Source organism: Macrotis lagotis, chromosome X, assembly GCF_037893015.1.
Source record: "Macrotis lagotis isolate mMagLag1 chromosome X, bilby.v1.9.chrom.fasta, whole genome shotgun sequence".
Classification (NCBI taxonomy): domain Eukaryota; kingdom Metazoa; phylum Chordata; class Mammalia; order Peramelemorphia; family Peramelidae; genus Macrotis; species Macrotis lagotis.
The window spans coordinates 519,783,826-519,801,030 of NC_133666.1; the positions used below are offsets into that span (position 1 = coordinate 519,783,826).

At 34.5% G+C, this 17,205-nt stretch overlaps 1 protein-coding gene across 3 annotated transcripts in view; it reads right to left on the reverse strand.

Annotated features, from left to right (window-relative positions):
* PHACTR1 (phosphatase and actin regulator 1) overlaps nucleotides 1–17,205 on the reverse strand; it is a 652,586-nt gene that overhangs the window by 338,322 nt on the left and 297,059 nt on the right. The gene's annotated exons all lie outside the window — the stretch shown is intronic.

Below are 17,205 nucleotides of genomic sequence, written 5' to 3' on the forward strand. Positions count from 1 at the left end.
AAAAGCTCCCTTGATGAATACCCATAGCACAATCCTCATCTTTTCCAGGTGACTGATAATAATAGAGTAGCAGTCTTACAATGTACTTGAGTGAAGTGTTGTCACAATGAAACATTGCATTCAGACAGACAAGGGATTGGTAAGCTATCTATTCCAAATGTTGAGCTTATGTCTTTCTTCCAATGTCTGGGCCATAACATTTGTATGTTCATTTCTGGCCATGTAGTAGACCTCAAGGAAGCCAAACATTCCTTTTAGTCACACAGGAATAAATCTTTACTGTTTCAATCAACAATTAATCAATGAATAAATCCATTTACAATCATTTATTAAGAGCTGATTTACTAGATGCTTGAGATACATGGACATAAGCAAGACAGTTCTTATCCTCTAGCATCTTACAATCCATTTTGATTCCTCTGGATTTCAGATATCATATTCAGATAGGTGCTTAATAAGTTCCCATGGTTGTGTTTCTTTTGTGTTGTTTTTGTCTTGTTTTTTTGCAAGGCAATGAGATTAAGTGACTTGTCCAAGGTCACACAGTTAGGTAATTATTAATTGTCTGATATTGGATTTGAACTCAGGTCCTCCTGATTCCAGGGATGGTACTCTATCCACTGCACCCCCAACTGCTCCGCCGTAGTTGTTAGATGATGGAATTTGGGTTGATAAGTCATTGTAAAATTATAGCCCTTAGATCCTAGGTGATTGTTCCAGAATTGTTTGAAGAAAGCAGATGAAAACAGAGTATCCTAAGATGAATTCCATAAACAACATCCTTGATAATTTAATTCCACAAGAATTTATGTCCAACACTGTGCCAGATAAATAATTGTCTCATTTCTATTTGAATATCATTTGTATTGGGGAACTCTCTCCTTACTGAGGCAATCCTCACTATTTTTTTTTAAATTATTTATGGCAATGGGTTAAGTGACTTGACCAAAGTCACACAGCGAGGAAATTATTAAGTGTCCCAGGCCGGATTTGAACTCAGGTACTCCTGATTCCATGGCTGGTGTTCTATCTACTGGCACCACCTAGTTGACCTTTTTTAAAAAATTCTATTGCTAAGAGCTCTAATATTTAGAAAGTGCTTCCTCAAATTTAATCAATCAACATGCATTTATTGAACTGGAATTTGCCCATGTTTTTAGCCATTGTTCTTAGTTTTCTTCTGTAGCAGAATGTCTAATCTTATTCTTGACAGTCTTTGATATTTGAATATGATCATCATGTCTTTCTAGTCTTTTCTATAGTAAATAACTCCAGTTTAAACTGTGGTTTCAAGTATTCTTGACAGCCTAGCCTCTTCTTCTATATATAGATTTGTTAGTATCCTTTCTAAAATGTGCCACTCAAGAACAGAACACTATATGTGCTTTCATTAAGGCCAAAGTATAGTTATCACCTTCCTTGTTCTGAACACTAGATTTCTGCAAGTCAATAGAATACAAGTGTTGTCAATACAAGTCAATACAGGTATTGACATACATATAGTTAATGGGTTAACGAAATTCTCTTGAAAGAAAACACTTTAAAATCAGGGACAATATATCAATCAATCAACATGCATGTATTGCTTCATAGAATCCTGGAATTTCAGATTTCAAAAGAATCTCAGTGTCCGTCTAGACAAACCAATATTGTATTTTGTCTCCCATGGGGAATTCAATTCAATGTACACTTCTTCCAGAGTGATCACTACTCACTCTTCATTTCTTGGTTTCCATTAAGTAAACATAGCACAAGTTCTTCTCTATAGTTAATAAGGATGTGGTTGGAGCATGGAAGGAAATAGTCTAGTACCTTGGTAATTACCTGAACCCTTGTTTCTCCAGAAACAATGAGTCTCAGGTGTTGGGATGGTGGATTATTGCTGTTATTTGGGGGGAGGTGGAAAGGATTAGAGGAGTTTCCTATCTAGTCAAATTCTTCTCTTTATGTGTCATCATATTTGTGATTTTCTGTTTTCTTCTTCAGAAAATTATATAGAAATGATGAGTACTTTTCAGCACATTCCGAAGGTCAGGATTATTTTTCCCACTGCCCTAAAAATACATATACATAAACATAAACATAAACATAAACATAAACATAAACATAAACATAAACATATACCCATATGCATATGTTTATGAATACACACACAATGCATATATGCCTTCATATATACACATGTACATTTATGTCAGCATGATATCTATGTAGGAATATGTGTACACATGTTATATGTGTGCTATGCACAACCATAATATAGCATCAAATGGAAAAGAGACTTGAAAACCCTTCATTTCTGTGCTTTATCCTACCTCTCAAGATCTATGGAAAAGGGTAAATAAAGAATGAAGATTGTTTTAAATATTCATGGAGGTTAAAGAGTGAATAGATATTTTTTACATTGAACTTTTAGAATGGGAAGAAGCAGTGCATATTAGCAAAATTATTTAATATGAAAGGCAAAGGTACCTTTACTTTCCTTTATTATTAACTCTTCAGGAAATTGAGGCTCAGGAAGGCCCTTTTCCCTGTAGCTAGTTTATGGTAGAACCAGGAAGTTAGTGCAATAGCAGAAGAACACTCTAGAAGGACAATGAAAACATGGATTTTCATCCTGGTTCTCCTTTAATTAACTGTGTTAGCTATAAGTGACAATCTCTCTGTCTTTTGTTTCCTTTTCTGAAAAATGGAGAGTTATAAGTGGATTACTAAGAACTCTCATTACTTCCAAATTCCATGTAAATTAAACCCTCTTATGAATTTGATAGGAGAAACTCAACTTTTCATAAATTAAGTGAGGTATATGGCCAAATCTGGTGTATTAAAATTCTGTTGATGCTACTCATGTTGGGTTTACTTGGATGGATATTGCTGTCTTCACAGAGTTAGTGAACCCTATCTGGAGGTAGGTCAGGAAACAGGAAAACAATGCTTCTTGGTGTCCAGGACTTTGAATGATGAATATACATTTCTAAACATTGTGCTGGTGTTGGGGATAAAAACACAAAAGTGAGAAGTTATTTGCCTCAGGATGACAAATAGCAACAGCAACAAAATGAGATGCCAGATCAATACCACTACTAAATTTGTATCCCAAAGAGATCATAAAAGGTAAAAGGACCCACTTGTGCAAAAAAAAAATATTTATTGCAGCTCTTTTTGTGTTAACAAAGAATTGGAAATTGAGGGGATGCCCATAAATTGAGAATGGCTGAACAAATTATGGTATATGAATGTTAATGGAATATTATTATTCTATAAGAAATAATGAACAAGTGGATTTCAGAAAAACCTTGGAAAATCTTACATGAGCTGATGATGAGTAAAGAACATTGTACATAGTAACACTGTGATGTTTAACTGAAAGACTTAGTTCTTCTTAGCAACAAAGTGATCAAAGACAACTCTAAAAGATTTGTGATGGAGAATGCCATACACATCCAGAGAAAACACTATGGTGTCTGAATGCAGATCAAAGCATAATATGTTCCCTTTTTAAAGTTTTTAGTTTATTCTTTTTCATGGTTTTTCCCTTTTGTTTTAGTTCTTATTTCACAATATGATTAACATGGAAATATATCTGACATGATAGTGCCTATAACAGAATGCTTACTGTCTTGGGGAGGAGGGAGGGAAAGGAAAGAGAAAATTTTACAAAAATAAATGTTGAAAACTATCTCTATATGCAATTGGAAAAATATTATTGGGGTGGCTAGGTGGTGCAGTGGATAGAGCACTGGCCTTGGAGTCAGGAGTACCTGAGTTCAAATCTGGCCTCAGACAATTAATAATTACATAGCTGTGTGGCCTTGGGCAAGCCACTTAACCCCACTGACTTGCAAAAACTAAAAAAAACTATATTATTAAGATACAAGAAAATGTTTAATTACTTTTCCATTTTTTAATGGGCAGCTAAGTGGTGCAGTGGATAGACTCTGGACCTGGAGTCAAGAAGACATCTTTCTGAGTTCAAATCTGACCTTGGACACTTATTGTTTGATCTTGGGAAAGTCAATTAACCCTTTTTGCCTGTTTCCTCATCTGTAAAATGAGTTGGAGAAGAAAATGATAAACCACTCTAGTATTTGCCAAGAAAACCCCAAATGAAATCATGGGGTTGATCACAAGGAAAATGACTGTAAAACAACTTAGCATTTTCCAGATTTCTCCTCTAATACCTATAACTATTTAAAGTAATCAAAAATTATTTTTACTAGACCATAGAGCTGGAAGGACAGGACTCCTGGGGATAACCTAGTTTAATTTTCTCATTTTACAGATTTTGAACATGTCACCTAGAGAAGCAAAGTCATTTGTTCAATTCTTTACAACTATTTTCCCATAAAACCAAATCTCCTGACTGAGAGTTATAATGAGTTAATTAGCCAGATTATAATGTGAATAGTATCATCACATCTAATTGAATTAAATATTAAGAAACTGATTTAGAAATGAGAATCCTATGTTGAAGCAATAGGTGTTATACAGAAAGACTATATTTATTATTATTCCCAATCAGAAATGTGAATATTGAAGAATTCTACATGAATAACTGAAAAATCTACTATTTTTTCAGTGTATGGAATTCTCATGAACTGTGGAAATTTGCATTTAAGAAAATCACAACTTCTCTGGGTCTTATACACTAAGTCCTAAAGAATAGCCGCAGTTCTTTTCTCAGGATTACTCAGAACATCAAAAGTGATATTTAAATCATGACTTTAAAACCAACACTCTATTCACTGTACCATATTGCCTAAAATAGAAGAAAACTGCATGTAAAAGTCAAAAGACAAATGCTCAAACCATCTTTATGATCCAAATTTTGATCATCCTGTGTTCTGTTTTTAATATCTTGGATGCATGGAAGGATCCATTAGTCCCTATGCTCCCAATCACTGAAATAAGAGTTGGGGATAAAAATATTAAAAAGAGACAGTATATGTCCTGCATTAAATAGATTCAGGAGTTTAAATAGGAATAAATGCATATTGCTTTTGAATTTTTATCCTGAATAGAATTCAATCTTGTCTCATGACCTATGACTTTATTTTCTAATCCTCCATTGTTATTAGGTACCCTTTTTTGTTTCTTGATATTTATAATTTACATTTGTTGTTGCAGAGTATAATACAGCATTAACTAAGCATAGACATGCACAAAGCCAGTTTTTAGAGAAAGACTTGTGTCTTTCCGTTTTTAGAATAGTGTTACAAGGTCATAATTAAGTCTTAAAAGGAATCATGGAAGAAAAAGCATTAACATTCTGAGGTGACTGTTCTTGCTCTCAGTAATAGGATTTTTGAATTCTCTTCTCACACGTTATTGCTAAGGTCTTGACATGCTGGAAGTTGCACTTTAATTTAACAGCAATAGGAAAGACACTTCAAGAAAAATTTTCATTTTAATGGATTATGAGGATTTGATTTACTTTTATTTCTCTAAGGTTTTAAATAAAGGGAATTTGTAATAAACCCCGCCCCATCCAAATAATAACAGTGTCATTTCGTGGTCATCTTATTTTGGATATGAAAAACACACACATATAAAAGAAATCTCAAGCTCAAAATAAAAGAGAAAAATGGATGAATATATGTATATAGATACATACATTCATACACCTATATGTTTTATATATAGGTGTCATGATGCCATGATCTTCTTCAAGAAGAAAGGAAAAGAAACAACTTCTGAAAATCATAGTAGGAGCTACCCCACTGGGGACCAGCTTCTTTCTATGTATGTATATATGAATTTATGAATGTGTGGATGTATGGATATTAGTTCCAACTTGTTTCTTTCAAATATCTGCACTTAGGGTGGAGCCAAGATGGCAGCATGAAGGCAGCATTTCTCAGAAACTTGTTCCCCAATAAACTCCAAACATCATCAGTTGATGACTCTAGTCAAAATTTAGAGAGAAAACTGCACACAAAACCCACAGAAAGACTGAGTGATACATTTTCCAAATGCAAGATGACTTAAAAGTTCCATAGGAAAGTGTGCTTCACCAGGACCCGGGGTGGCAAAAAAGCCCTGCACAGCTCAGTGCAGCCTAGCCCAGCCCAGCTCGGGGATCACCAGGAACAGCTTGAAGGGGCAGTGAAAGAACTCTGCTGTACCAGAATGAATGTGGAATGAGGAGCATCAGCATCAGAGTAGCCCTGCTGTGAAAACCTACAGCGGGAATCTGGGGAAACCAGCCTGCACCTCCAGAGCACTACCCACAGAGGGTAAAGGGTTCAGGGGAGATTGCAGAAATCTCTCTGCTCTCCCTGGGACAGGACTCTGCTGCTTGCCCACATTCAGATCCAGGTTGCAGTTTGGCCTTCCATACTAAAATAACAGGGACCCTCCTCACAGCTCCAGGGCAGAGGGGAGTGCCTATGTTTATCTACATATCAAAGCACAGACAAGAGAGCATAAGACCTTGGGACCCCAGTGGGGTGTCCCCCCAAAAAATGCCAAAGCAGGCATCCCAATAATAATAAAAAAACTCAGGAAATACCCCAAAACAGGCTGGAGAAATGAGTAAACAGAGAAAAAAGAGGAACACCATTGAGAATTTTTTTGTCTATGATCCCAAGAAGGATCAAAATACTCAATCTGAAGAGGAGGAAGTAAAAGCTCCTGCATCTAAAGACTCCAAGAATAAATGGAAACTGGGCTCAGGCTATGACAGAGCTCAAAAAATATTCTGAAAATCAAATAAAGGAGATAGAAGAAAAACTGTGAAAAGGAATGAGAGAGATACAGTAAAAACACGAAAAAGAAGTCAGCAGCTTGGTCAAGGAGATCCAAAAAATGCTGAAGAATATAACATGTTAAAAACCAGTATAGGTCAAATGTATAAAACAGTTAAAAAATTATTGAGGAGAAGAATGCTTTAAAAGCAGAATTGGCCAGATGGAAAAGGAGATAAGAAAACTCTCTGAAGAAAACAAATCTTTCAGATGTAGAATGGAGCTAATGGAAGTTGATGACTTTATGAGAAGTCAAGAAAATAAATACTTAAAACACCAAAAGAATGAAAAATTAGAAGAAAATGTGAAACATCTCTTTGAAAAAAACAACTGATCTGGAAAACAGATTAAGGAAAGAGAATTTAAAAATTATTGGGATACCTGAAATTCATGATTAGGAAAAGAGCCTTGACCTCACTTTTAAAGAATTCCTACAGGAAAATTGCCCAGTTATACTAGAAGCAGAGGGCAAAATAGAAATTGAGAAAATCCACCTAAATCCCCCAGAAAGAAATCCAAAAAAGCCCCCAACCCCCAGTAATATTATAGCCAAGTTCCAGAACTCCCAAGTCAAAGAGAAAATATTACAAGCAGCCAGAGGGACACAATTCAAATATCATGGAGCTGCAGTCAGGATGACACAGGACTTAGCAGCAACTACATTAAGGGTTTGTAGGGCTTGGAATATAATATTCAGGAAGGTAAAAAGGCTTGGAATGCAACTGAGAATCAACTACCCAGCAAAACTGAATATCCTCTTCTAGGAGAAAAGAGGGACTTTCAACGAACAAGGGAAATTTCAAATGTTCCTGTTGAAACAACCAGAGCTGAACAGAAAGTTTGACCTTCAAATACAGGACTCAGGTGAGGCATAGAATGCAGAGGAGAAGGGTAAAATATGAGGCACTTGATGATGATGAACTGCATGTATTCCTGAATAGAAAAAATGATATTGATGCTACTGATATGAAACTTCTCATTTAATAGGGCAGGTAGAAGGAGTTTTTACAGCTGAAGCACAGGAGAGAGCTGAATTTGAAGATATAATATATTGTAAAAATGGAGTCAAGGACTAAAAGGAAATTCACTGGGAGTAAGAGAAAGGAGAGGTGGAATAGGCTCAGATATTTCATTTAAATACACACACATATCTATATCTCTATCTATCTATCTATCTATCTATCTATCTATCTATCTATCTAAAACAATGAGCTTTTGCAACAATATAGAAAGGGGGAAGGCAAGGGGGAATGAGGGAACCTTCACTCTCATCAGAAATGGCTCAGAGAGGAAACAGCATACACACTTAATAGAGTACAGACATCTAGAGAAAAAAGGAGAGAAGGGGGAAAGGGGGAAGGGGAGGGGATGTGGGTGATAGAGGAGGGGGTAGATCATAGTAGAGAATAGTCAGATATAACACATTTTCCTTTTTACTTTTTTATGGGGCTGGGATTGGGTGGCCTGTCCAGGACCACGGGGCTGGGTGGTTGCTGGGTCTCAGGGATAGTATATGGACTCTGGGCCTCTTGACCCCAAGGTTGGTGCTCTGTTTGATATGCCACTCAGCTATCCTACAGCACATTTTAGAAGAGGGACTGAGTGAAAGGAGAGAGAAAATATAATATATGGTAGTGGGAAGGAATGGATGGAGGGAATTACAATCAGCAACAGCAACAATGGAAAAATATGGAAGTAACTTTTGTGATGGACTGTGATCCACCCAAGATAGAGCTGATGGTATCAGAACACAGACTGAAACACATTTTTTTCTCTTTCCTTTATTTCTCATGAGGGCCTACATTTTTTGGGGGGGTATTATGTTTACTATTAAGAATATTTTAGTAATGTATAAGAAAACCATCACTTGTACAAAAATATTCATAGCAGTTCTGTTTGTGGTGGCAAATAATTGGAAATTAAGTAAATGTCCTTCAATTGGGGAATGGCCTAACAAAATGTGGTGTATGTATGTGATGGAACACTATTGCTCTATTAGAAGCCAGGAGGTATGGGAATTCAGGGAAGCCCGGAAAAATTTGTATGAACTGATGCTCAGTGAGATGAGCAGAACCAGAGGAACATTGTGCACCCTAGCAGCAACATGGGGGTGATGATCAACCTTGATGGACTTGCTCATTCTATTAGTGCAACAATTAGGCATAAGACTTCATTTTTTTCCTTAAAGATATGATTTCTCTCTTATCACATTCAACTTGGATCAATGTATACCATGGAAATAATGTAAAGACTGACAGACTGCCTTTTGTGGGGGGTGGGAGGAGGAAAGGAAGATGAGGGGAAAATTGTAAAAAATTCAAAATTAAAAAACCCCTAAATATCTGTACCTAGAAGTTTGGCAGGAATAGCTATTGTGGCAAATTAGCTTGGGTGTTTTTATATCTGTGAATTGAATCATCTTAATCAGGTTACCACCTCTGGATCTCTTACATATGATAATTTTTCAGGTCCAGACTACTTCTTGCAAAACAAAACTTTGAAGAGACCAAAAGCTTCAGGGAAAGTTCCAAAGACCCCTGGGCTCATGTAAGATGGACATTTTCTAAACAGTTCTGTCCTGAATGTAGATGTCAACAGTCTGGGCAAGTGAAAAACTTGACTAGAGGGTTTTGAAAAATACCAATGGAAGTTATTTTTAAAACACATTTTTATTGAGATCAAAAACATCAAAAGTAAAAAAAAATAAAGACTAAGGATTCTTGATGATGGATATGTGGGTTTGTTTTTTAAAATATTTTCATAGCTGCATGTCAATACAAATACTTTTTTGCAAAGAAAAGAATTTTTAAAAAATCATTAATTTTAAAATATTATTCTGGGGAGTTCATAGGCTTCATTAGAATGCCAAAGAAGTCCAAGACATTCAAAATAGATAAGAATTCCTTATCTATGCCTAAGATGATTCTTATTCATAAATTCTTTTATCAACAATATTCAACTAAACAAAAGTATTTCAGTATGGATGCTACCAAATTGAAATTTCAAATGTACAGAATCATTGAAAACTAGAAGGGGCATCATTTACCATCTATTCCAAATGAAAGCAGAATATATTCCAAAGATTTTGAGGTCATTTCTACAAATGTGCAAAGTAAGCAAAACTATTCAAGAAAAAAAAAAACCAACCACCGGACTTCTGGGAAAAAAGGTTTAGGAGTACAAAACTCAAAAACTTCATTACTGACACATTAAAAAATGGAACATAATGAAAGTGGTAGTACAGTATTATATGTTTTAAGTGGTCAAGAAATACATAATTACTGCAATAAACAGTGAGGAAGAGAATAAGTGGATTGACAAAGTTAATGACCCATTCAGTGGCAAGAGACCATGGCTATGGCAGGGTGAGAGGGCTGGGTGAGATAGAGATTGTGAATGCAGATTAGCCCTCTTCTGCCTACAACTCTTATTATGCTATTGTTGCATAATTTTGCAGTTGTTACTCTTTAAAAGGGGGATTTTTACAAGAAGCCTTGCAGTAACTTCCTGTGTCAAACAGAATTTGCTTTCATTTTGTACTGGATTTGTGTCCACTATTTAGCTTCTGACTTATGTGTATTGATCTTCCTCTGATGGCTGGATTTTAAATCCCTTGTCCGATTGCTTCCTCCCAGACCTATATCTTGGTAGATTGCCTGCTTCCTGATCAACTGTCTCTTTGAACTTCAGACTACTTGCCCTACACTTTGATATTTATGTCCTCGGACTTTTTTCCTATCTGACTGCCTGGATCTTTAAGCATAAATGCTCTGGACTTCTGGTATATTGTATTTTGTGTTTTGCATTGATTGTTTAGTTTGGGTTCCACCAAACCTCAGAGCCTCTGCCTCTCTAGAAATAGGATCTAAAGGTTTTTCTGCCATGCCCAGATCTATAGCGTTGTGAAAGGAAGCTAGCTACAGGAGTGTTTGTGTGATAGTTTGAGTTGTGTATGTATTCATTTGTGGATTAGGGCAAAGAGTTGTGAAATCATCTTCAGAAGTTTCTCTTTTCTTAGCATTTGGTCTTTTTTGGTCTTTGCCATAGTGTAGAAAAGTATTTTAAAAGATCAGAGATGACATCGGTGTGAAGGAAAACTTTGCATAGAAACATCAAAATCTATCCATGTCTTAATGGAATCTTTATGAGTTGTTATGGCAAAATGATACAACAATAAAAACAGTCAAGCTTTTGTAATCTGCTATTACCTTTACTAAATTTATTCACCTCTCAAATCTCAGTTTACTCATCTAGAAAATGAAGGTATTTGCAGTAGATACCCTCAGAGGTACCTTTAAGGTTTATTATCCTATGATCCAATACCACTTGAACAAATCCTCTGGTGAAAAGCATCTCTGAAGTTATATGGGTTGGTCTTCAGAAGACAGTTTGCTGAGCTTATACTTGAAATCTGTTTAGGACCAGTGTTTGCTGGTATAACCTTCATGAATGCAGGTTAACATATCCTATGTGATAAAGTTATTGCTGTAAAATTTTAGAGGTTGTAATAATTTTGTTTTCAAAAAAGGAAGAAAAATTAGTTGTTTACCATTATCCATATTCATAAATTGAAGGTAGCACTTGAGTTTAAGGGTGGACTAATAGATTGATAATAAACAATGTGTTATGCATCATTTAAAACTGTCTGATTTTGTCTGTTTGTGACTCTTCAAAATTTAATCAATAAATATTCTATAATATATTTTGCAAAATAAGTAAAACACTGAACTAGAAATCATGAGGTCAGAGTAGATATTTATTCTGCTGACCACTTTCTTCTACATGATGCTCTTGTCAACTTTGTCTTCAAAAAATACCATAATCAACTGGTTTTCTTTCTACCTCTTTAACCATTTCTTTTTTTGTCTGTTTTACCTTTTATCTCATTTCTTAATATGGATGTTTCTTAGAATCTATTCTTGGTCTTTTTCTCTTAACTCTTCTTTCTATGTTTGTTTCTTTGGTCCTTAGTAATCTTATTCATTTCCATGCTTCAGTGATTATTTCTATGCAAATGACTTCTACCTTTGGATTTCCAATTCTGGCCTCTTTGTATCAAATTCAAATGAATTATAATTGCCCATGGGACATCTTTATCAGAACATTTATTGGATTCTTACAAACTCAGCATGTCTTCCTTCCTTCTAAACCTACTCTTCCACCTTACTTTATTATTTTTATAAGTGACTGTACCAATCATCCACTCTTTCACATTCATGACCATGGTGATATTGTGACACTATTTTTTCCCTTTACTATCATATCCAAACAGTGATGAAATTCTAGTCATTTTACTATTGCAACATTTCATTCATCCATCTCCTCTTCTGTGTTCCAATTGCTTCATGCTAGTAACAAACCTTCTTCACTACCTGTTTGTACCATTTTAATATCCTTCTAACAGATTTTTTCACCTTTACTATTTCTTTCCTCCAGTTTGCCCTGCATACAAGTGCCAGCATATCTTTTCTGATAGGCAGATTTCATCATGTTATTTTTCTGCACAAAAATAATCAATAGTCCCCCTATTGCCTACTAAGTACAATCCAAATTTCTTTTGTCTGACATTCAAGACTTTCTATAACATGGCACCTTCCTAATTTTTTGACCTTGTGTTACATTTCTTCCCTCATATTTTTTAAGAAGTCATTAAATGAATTAAAGATTTCTAAATCTTGATTCAAGCTTGAATTTTGTTTAAGGTTTTATTCTTGAAATAAATTTCCCATGTGAAATAAAGTTATTGATTTATACCATTGACCTTTTTATTATCAAATTGTTAACTAGAACTTATTAGATTTTTTATGTAGCTTACTACAGCACCATAATATGAGAATATCAGAAGTACCATTTTCAGATGAGTCCTACATTCTGTGCTCTAGAATGAACAGTTAGGTGGCACAGTGTCAGATCTGAAGGCTTCTGTTTCTGAATTCAAATCTGGTTTCCATCAGGGGTAACTAGCTAGCACAGTGGATAGAGCACTGGTCTTGGAGTCGGGAGGACAAGAGCTCGAATCCTGCCTTAGACACTTGACACTTCCTAACTGTGTGACCTTGGCCAAGTCACTTAACCCTGATTTCCTCACATCCAGGATCACCTCCAGTTGTCCTGATTAATAGCTGGCCACTGGACCCAGAGGCTTCTGGAGGAGAAAGTGAGGCTCGTGACTTAGCACAGCCCTTACTCACTCAAATCCAATCCTTGTACTTGTCATGGCATCACCTCCCTGATGTTGTGGTCTTCTTCTAGAATGAAGGACAAATAACATCAATTATCTGGTCTCTGAACTCATATGGCTCTGGAGGAGAAAGTAAGCCTAGTGACTCAGCACAGCACCCCCTCACTCAAATACAATTTATATCCCCTGATGTCACAGCTTTCTTTGAGAATGAAGCACAAAAACATCTGTTTCCAACATTTATTAGCTGAATGACCCTCTACAAATTACTTTAACCCTCTTTTGCCTGAGTTCCTCATCTGTAAAATGTTGGTTGAGGAAATGGCAAACCATTCCAGTATCTTTGCCAGGAAAATTCTAAAGGGGATCATGGAGAGTTAGACATAGCAATGTCAATAATTTTAGAATGAAAACAAGCTTTGTCTCTTTTTCTTAAGAAAATTTATTTAATAATTTTCTTTTTAAAATTTTTAAATATTACAATATGTGTTTATTAAATGACACTTAATGTTCTTTTACTCATGTTTGACTGTTCTTTGTGTAGGTTTTCTCTAAAATCATACCTTCAACTTGTCGCTCCACTTTTGTTTCAAATGTCCTTTTGACCAATTCAAAATATAATTTTGAACAAAAGCAAAAAATATTAACACTTATTAATGCCTAACAGCTTCAAGACCAGACAAAACCTTAAGTTTCTCTCTGGGCAGCACCACCACATATAAAACTGGATGTCAGCTTCATCATCTAAAGGGAACCACAATCTCTTTAACCAGGAACAAGAAAAATAAATAAATGATTTTCAAAGAAGTTTACTGAATTATTAGAAATATGGTTTCACTGGATGAACCTAAAGTTAATAGTTTCATTAGTTGAACCTAAAATGTTACTTTTCTGACACAGACACCACTGAAATTGTCAGTAAGTAAAGAATACATTTTCCCTTCCTTTCTTCCCTGCACTCCCTAGAGGATTTTAAAAATATCTGTTTATTTTATCTGAGTCCTTTTTGTCAAGACACTTTTTTTGCTATAACATTTGGTGAGAAATCCAATTGAGCTTAACAATTCTGCTACTCTGAATGTAATAAAATATATGGTTGGAAAATAAAGTAAAGCTTAAACTTATATTTTCTTATACTTATCTTTTTATACTTTAAATTTTTAAATTTAAAAAATTTATATTTTAGAAATAACTGAGGAGGTTCTCTTTCATGAAAAAAGGAAGAAAAAGTAGATGAATGAAAACTGTCAGATATAAAAAAAACATTGTTATATGAATCAGCAATCTACTGGTTGTAAAACAGCAGGAAATCTCATTACTGTGATATAACAGTCCTTTATAACAACCAAAATATAATATGTTGCTCTTCAGATTGATTAATCAACCACCATTTTCAGTTCTCTACATTTTTAGAGTATTTTGATTTGTTGTCTTTGATTAACATAAGGTAGTGAAGACAAAGTGGGAATACTTGGCAATTCCTGAAAGAAATGGTCAGTATCATTTCCACCAACTTCCATTTTTGAGTGAGAAAGGAGAAATGGTTTTTTAAAAGGGGTCTTTCTATGGTTATCTCCATATCAATTTCTGAAACTTAAAGTCTTGAACTTTCTTAGGGTCTCAAATTAAAAATCACACATCACTAGATACCTTGCTTCTAAAGGAATGAAACTTAAAAGAGAAGTTATTTGGAGAAGTATTATAATAATGTGATTTATAAAGTATTTTGCATGTTGTTTACATTGCATACAACTAACCAAAAAAGCATTAATTCATTAATTTACTGTTGCTATTCAGTCATTTTAATTGTGTCTAATATTTACTGATCCCATTTGTGGTTTTCTTGGTAATGATACTGGAGTGCTTTGCCATTTCCTTCTCCAGTTCATTTTACAAAGTTAAGTGACTTACAAAAAACTATGGCCAAATTTGAACTTACAAAGACCAGTGCTCTATCTACTGTGCAGCCTAGCTGCCCTCAAATTGCTGTAACAAAGCCTAAACCATAGGTTGGATCAGGACTGAGAGCCTCTTGCTGTTTTCTGATATACATATAAGTTTCAAAATTTTATAAACTTCAAATCGTTTAATTTTTATAAATATTCTATCTAGTAAGCATAATTGCTACCAGTATCAGAAATTCTAAAATGAATCATTCAAAAAATTATATAAGTATTTAGAAAATAAGGCAAAGATCTCTGGAATTCTGATAGGCCCATTAAGAAACAAAACCTACCAAATAAATCTTATTTATATTTTGAATGGGATTTTATATATATGTATATATATATATATATATATATATATACATACATGTTTATATATATACATATATTCACATATATATATATATATATATATATATATATATAACATGCTTATTTATGTACATAGTTTATCTTCCTTTAGAATGTAAAATCTTTAAGGAGAAGGATTATTTCCTTTCTTTTCTTCCTTTCCTTTTCTTTCAAATTCTTTCAAATTCCTAGCACTTATTATAATTATGAACACTTAGTAAGTGATTAATAAAGGCTGGGTGACAGACTGATTAAAAATCGAGGGGAGTGCTATGGAGACAGTGTTTCAAAAGAATATCTCATGGAACTTTCTGAATGTTGTATAATAATGTGGCATGAATGTTACTAGGTAAGTTAACTGAAAAAAATTGTTACTAAAGATCAATAAATTACTGTCACTTCGAAGGGACTTTCCTGGTAGAAGTCCACGGTGGGATTCTATACTCGACCACATCTTGAGTAATGTTTTTAAATGAGGACAGCCATCAATCCTACAGTGGACCACTAGATTTAAAACTGCTTGAAATTTCAATTATTATTGCCTCCATACTTAGCATAGTTCTTTGCATACTGAACACACACACATACATATACATATAACATGCATATACATACACATACAAATGTATACACACATATCTCAAGTTTAATTGAATGGCATGAAGTTGGAAGGGATAAATAATTCCCTGAATACAAGAAAAATGTTAAAATGTTAACAGTGAATTGGAAATAACTAGATGAAATGTAATGAGAATAAATGAATAATGGGAATAAATATAAGAATAAATGAGAATAAAGTTCTAAATTAGAGTAAAAAGTAACTTTCAAAAGTAACTTTTCAAAAGTAGAAGAAAAATCATGAAAGTCATAAATCTAAAATAAAATTGGTTAACCTTAAGGCTAACATGATGCAGCATTCCTAACTTCTTTGCACTCACTTAGCCATTACCCTACTTCTGATCGTGATCACCTCTTGCCTTGACTATAATATTAGATTACTGAAAGGACTCCTTGCTATTAGAGAAACTACAGAGTCCTCAACTTGGCAATTAAAGCCCATTACAATTTACTGCCAACCTTACCTTGTATATAACTCCCTTTTACCCTCTCTCCAATCCAGGCAAATGGACCTATGTGCTATTCCCTGTTCCCAGTTAGATTTTACTCCAATTTTGAAATGCATTCTTTCCTTATCTTTGTCTAATAGAATATATACTTTCTCTCAATATTTAGGTTATGAAATATATCCTCCAGAAAGCCTTTTGTGAATACATTGGCCCTTGATACTTTCTTCCTTTTCCCAAAATATAATGCTTATCTGTTCACACATTGTATTACCCTATAGAATGTAAGCTCCTTGAGGATAGGAACTGTTTTATATTTTGCCTTTGTACACTCAGTGTCTGGCATAGAGCCTTGCAACTAGTAGTTACCTATTAATGCTTGTTTGCGAGATCTACGTGGCTTCTAAAATATTAATGTAGTCCTGATCTTCACTAATATAAGTATAACATCCAGATTAAGAGAAGGGAATAGTCTCATGGTACTCAAATACATTTGTGATATCTTTTCAGTTCTTGTTGCCACATTCTAACAAAGGCATTGGCAAATAGGGGCACATATAGACAGAGGTGACCAAGATTAACTCTCTGGAAACCGTCATTTAATGAACTAGAATGTAATGGAACTAGAATAGCTAGAAAATAAGAACTCAAATAATGAACTAAAGAGGAACTAGTGATTTTAGTTTTAAGAGGAAATTTATTGAAGAGAAGATTGCTCTCTTCCAATAGAAGTGTTATGCTACAGAAGCAAAGTTAGATTTTTTGTGATGTTTCAAAGGTTTGTAATGTCAGGGAGAATTTTTCAGTAATTAAAAGAGTTGTTTCCTGGAGTAGAAAATGATTTTACTCTAGAAGTGCTTAAACAAAAACTCAATGGTCACTTATCTGTCAGGGATACCACTCAAGAAATTTCTGCA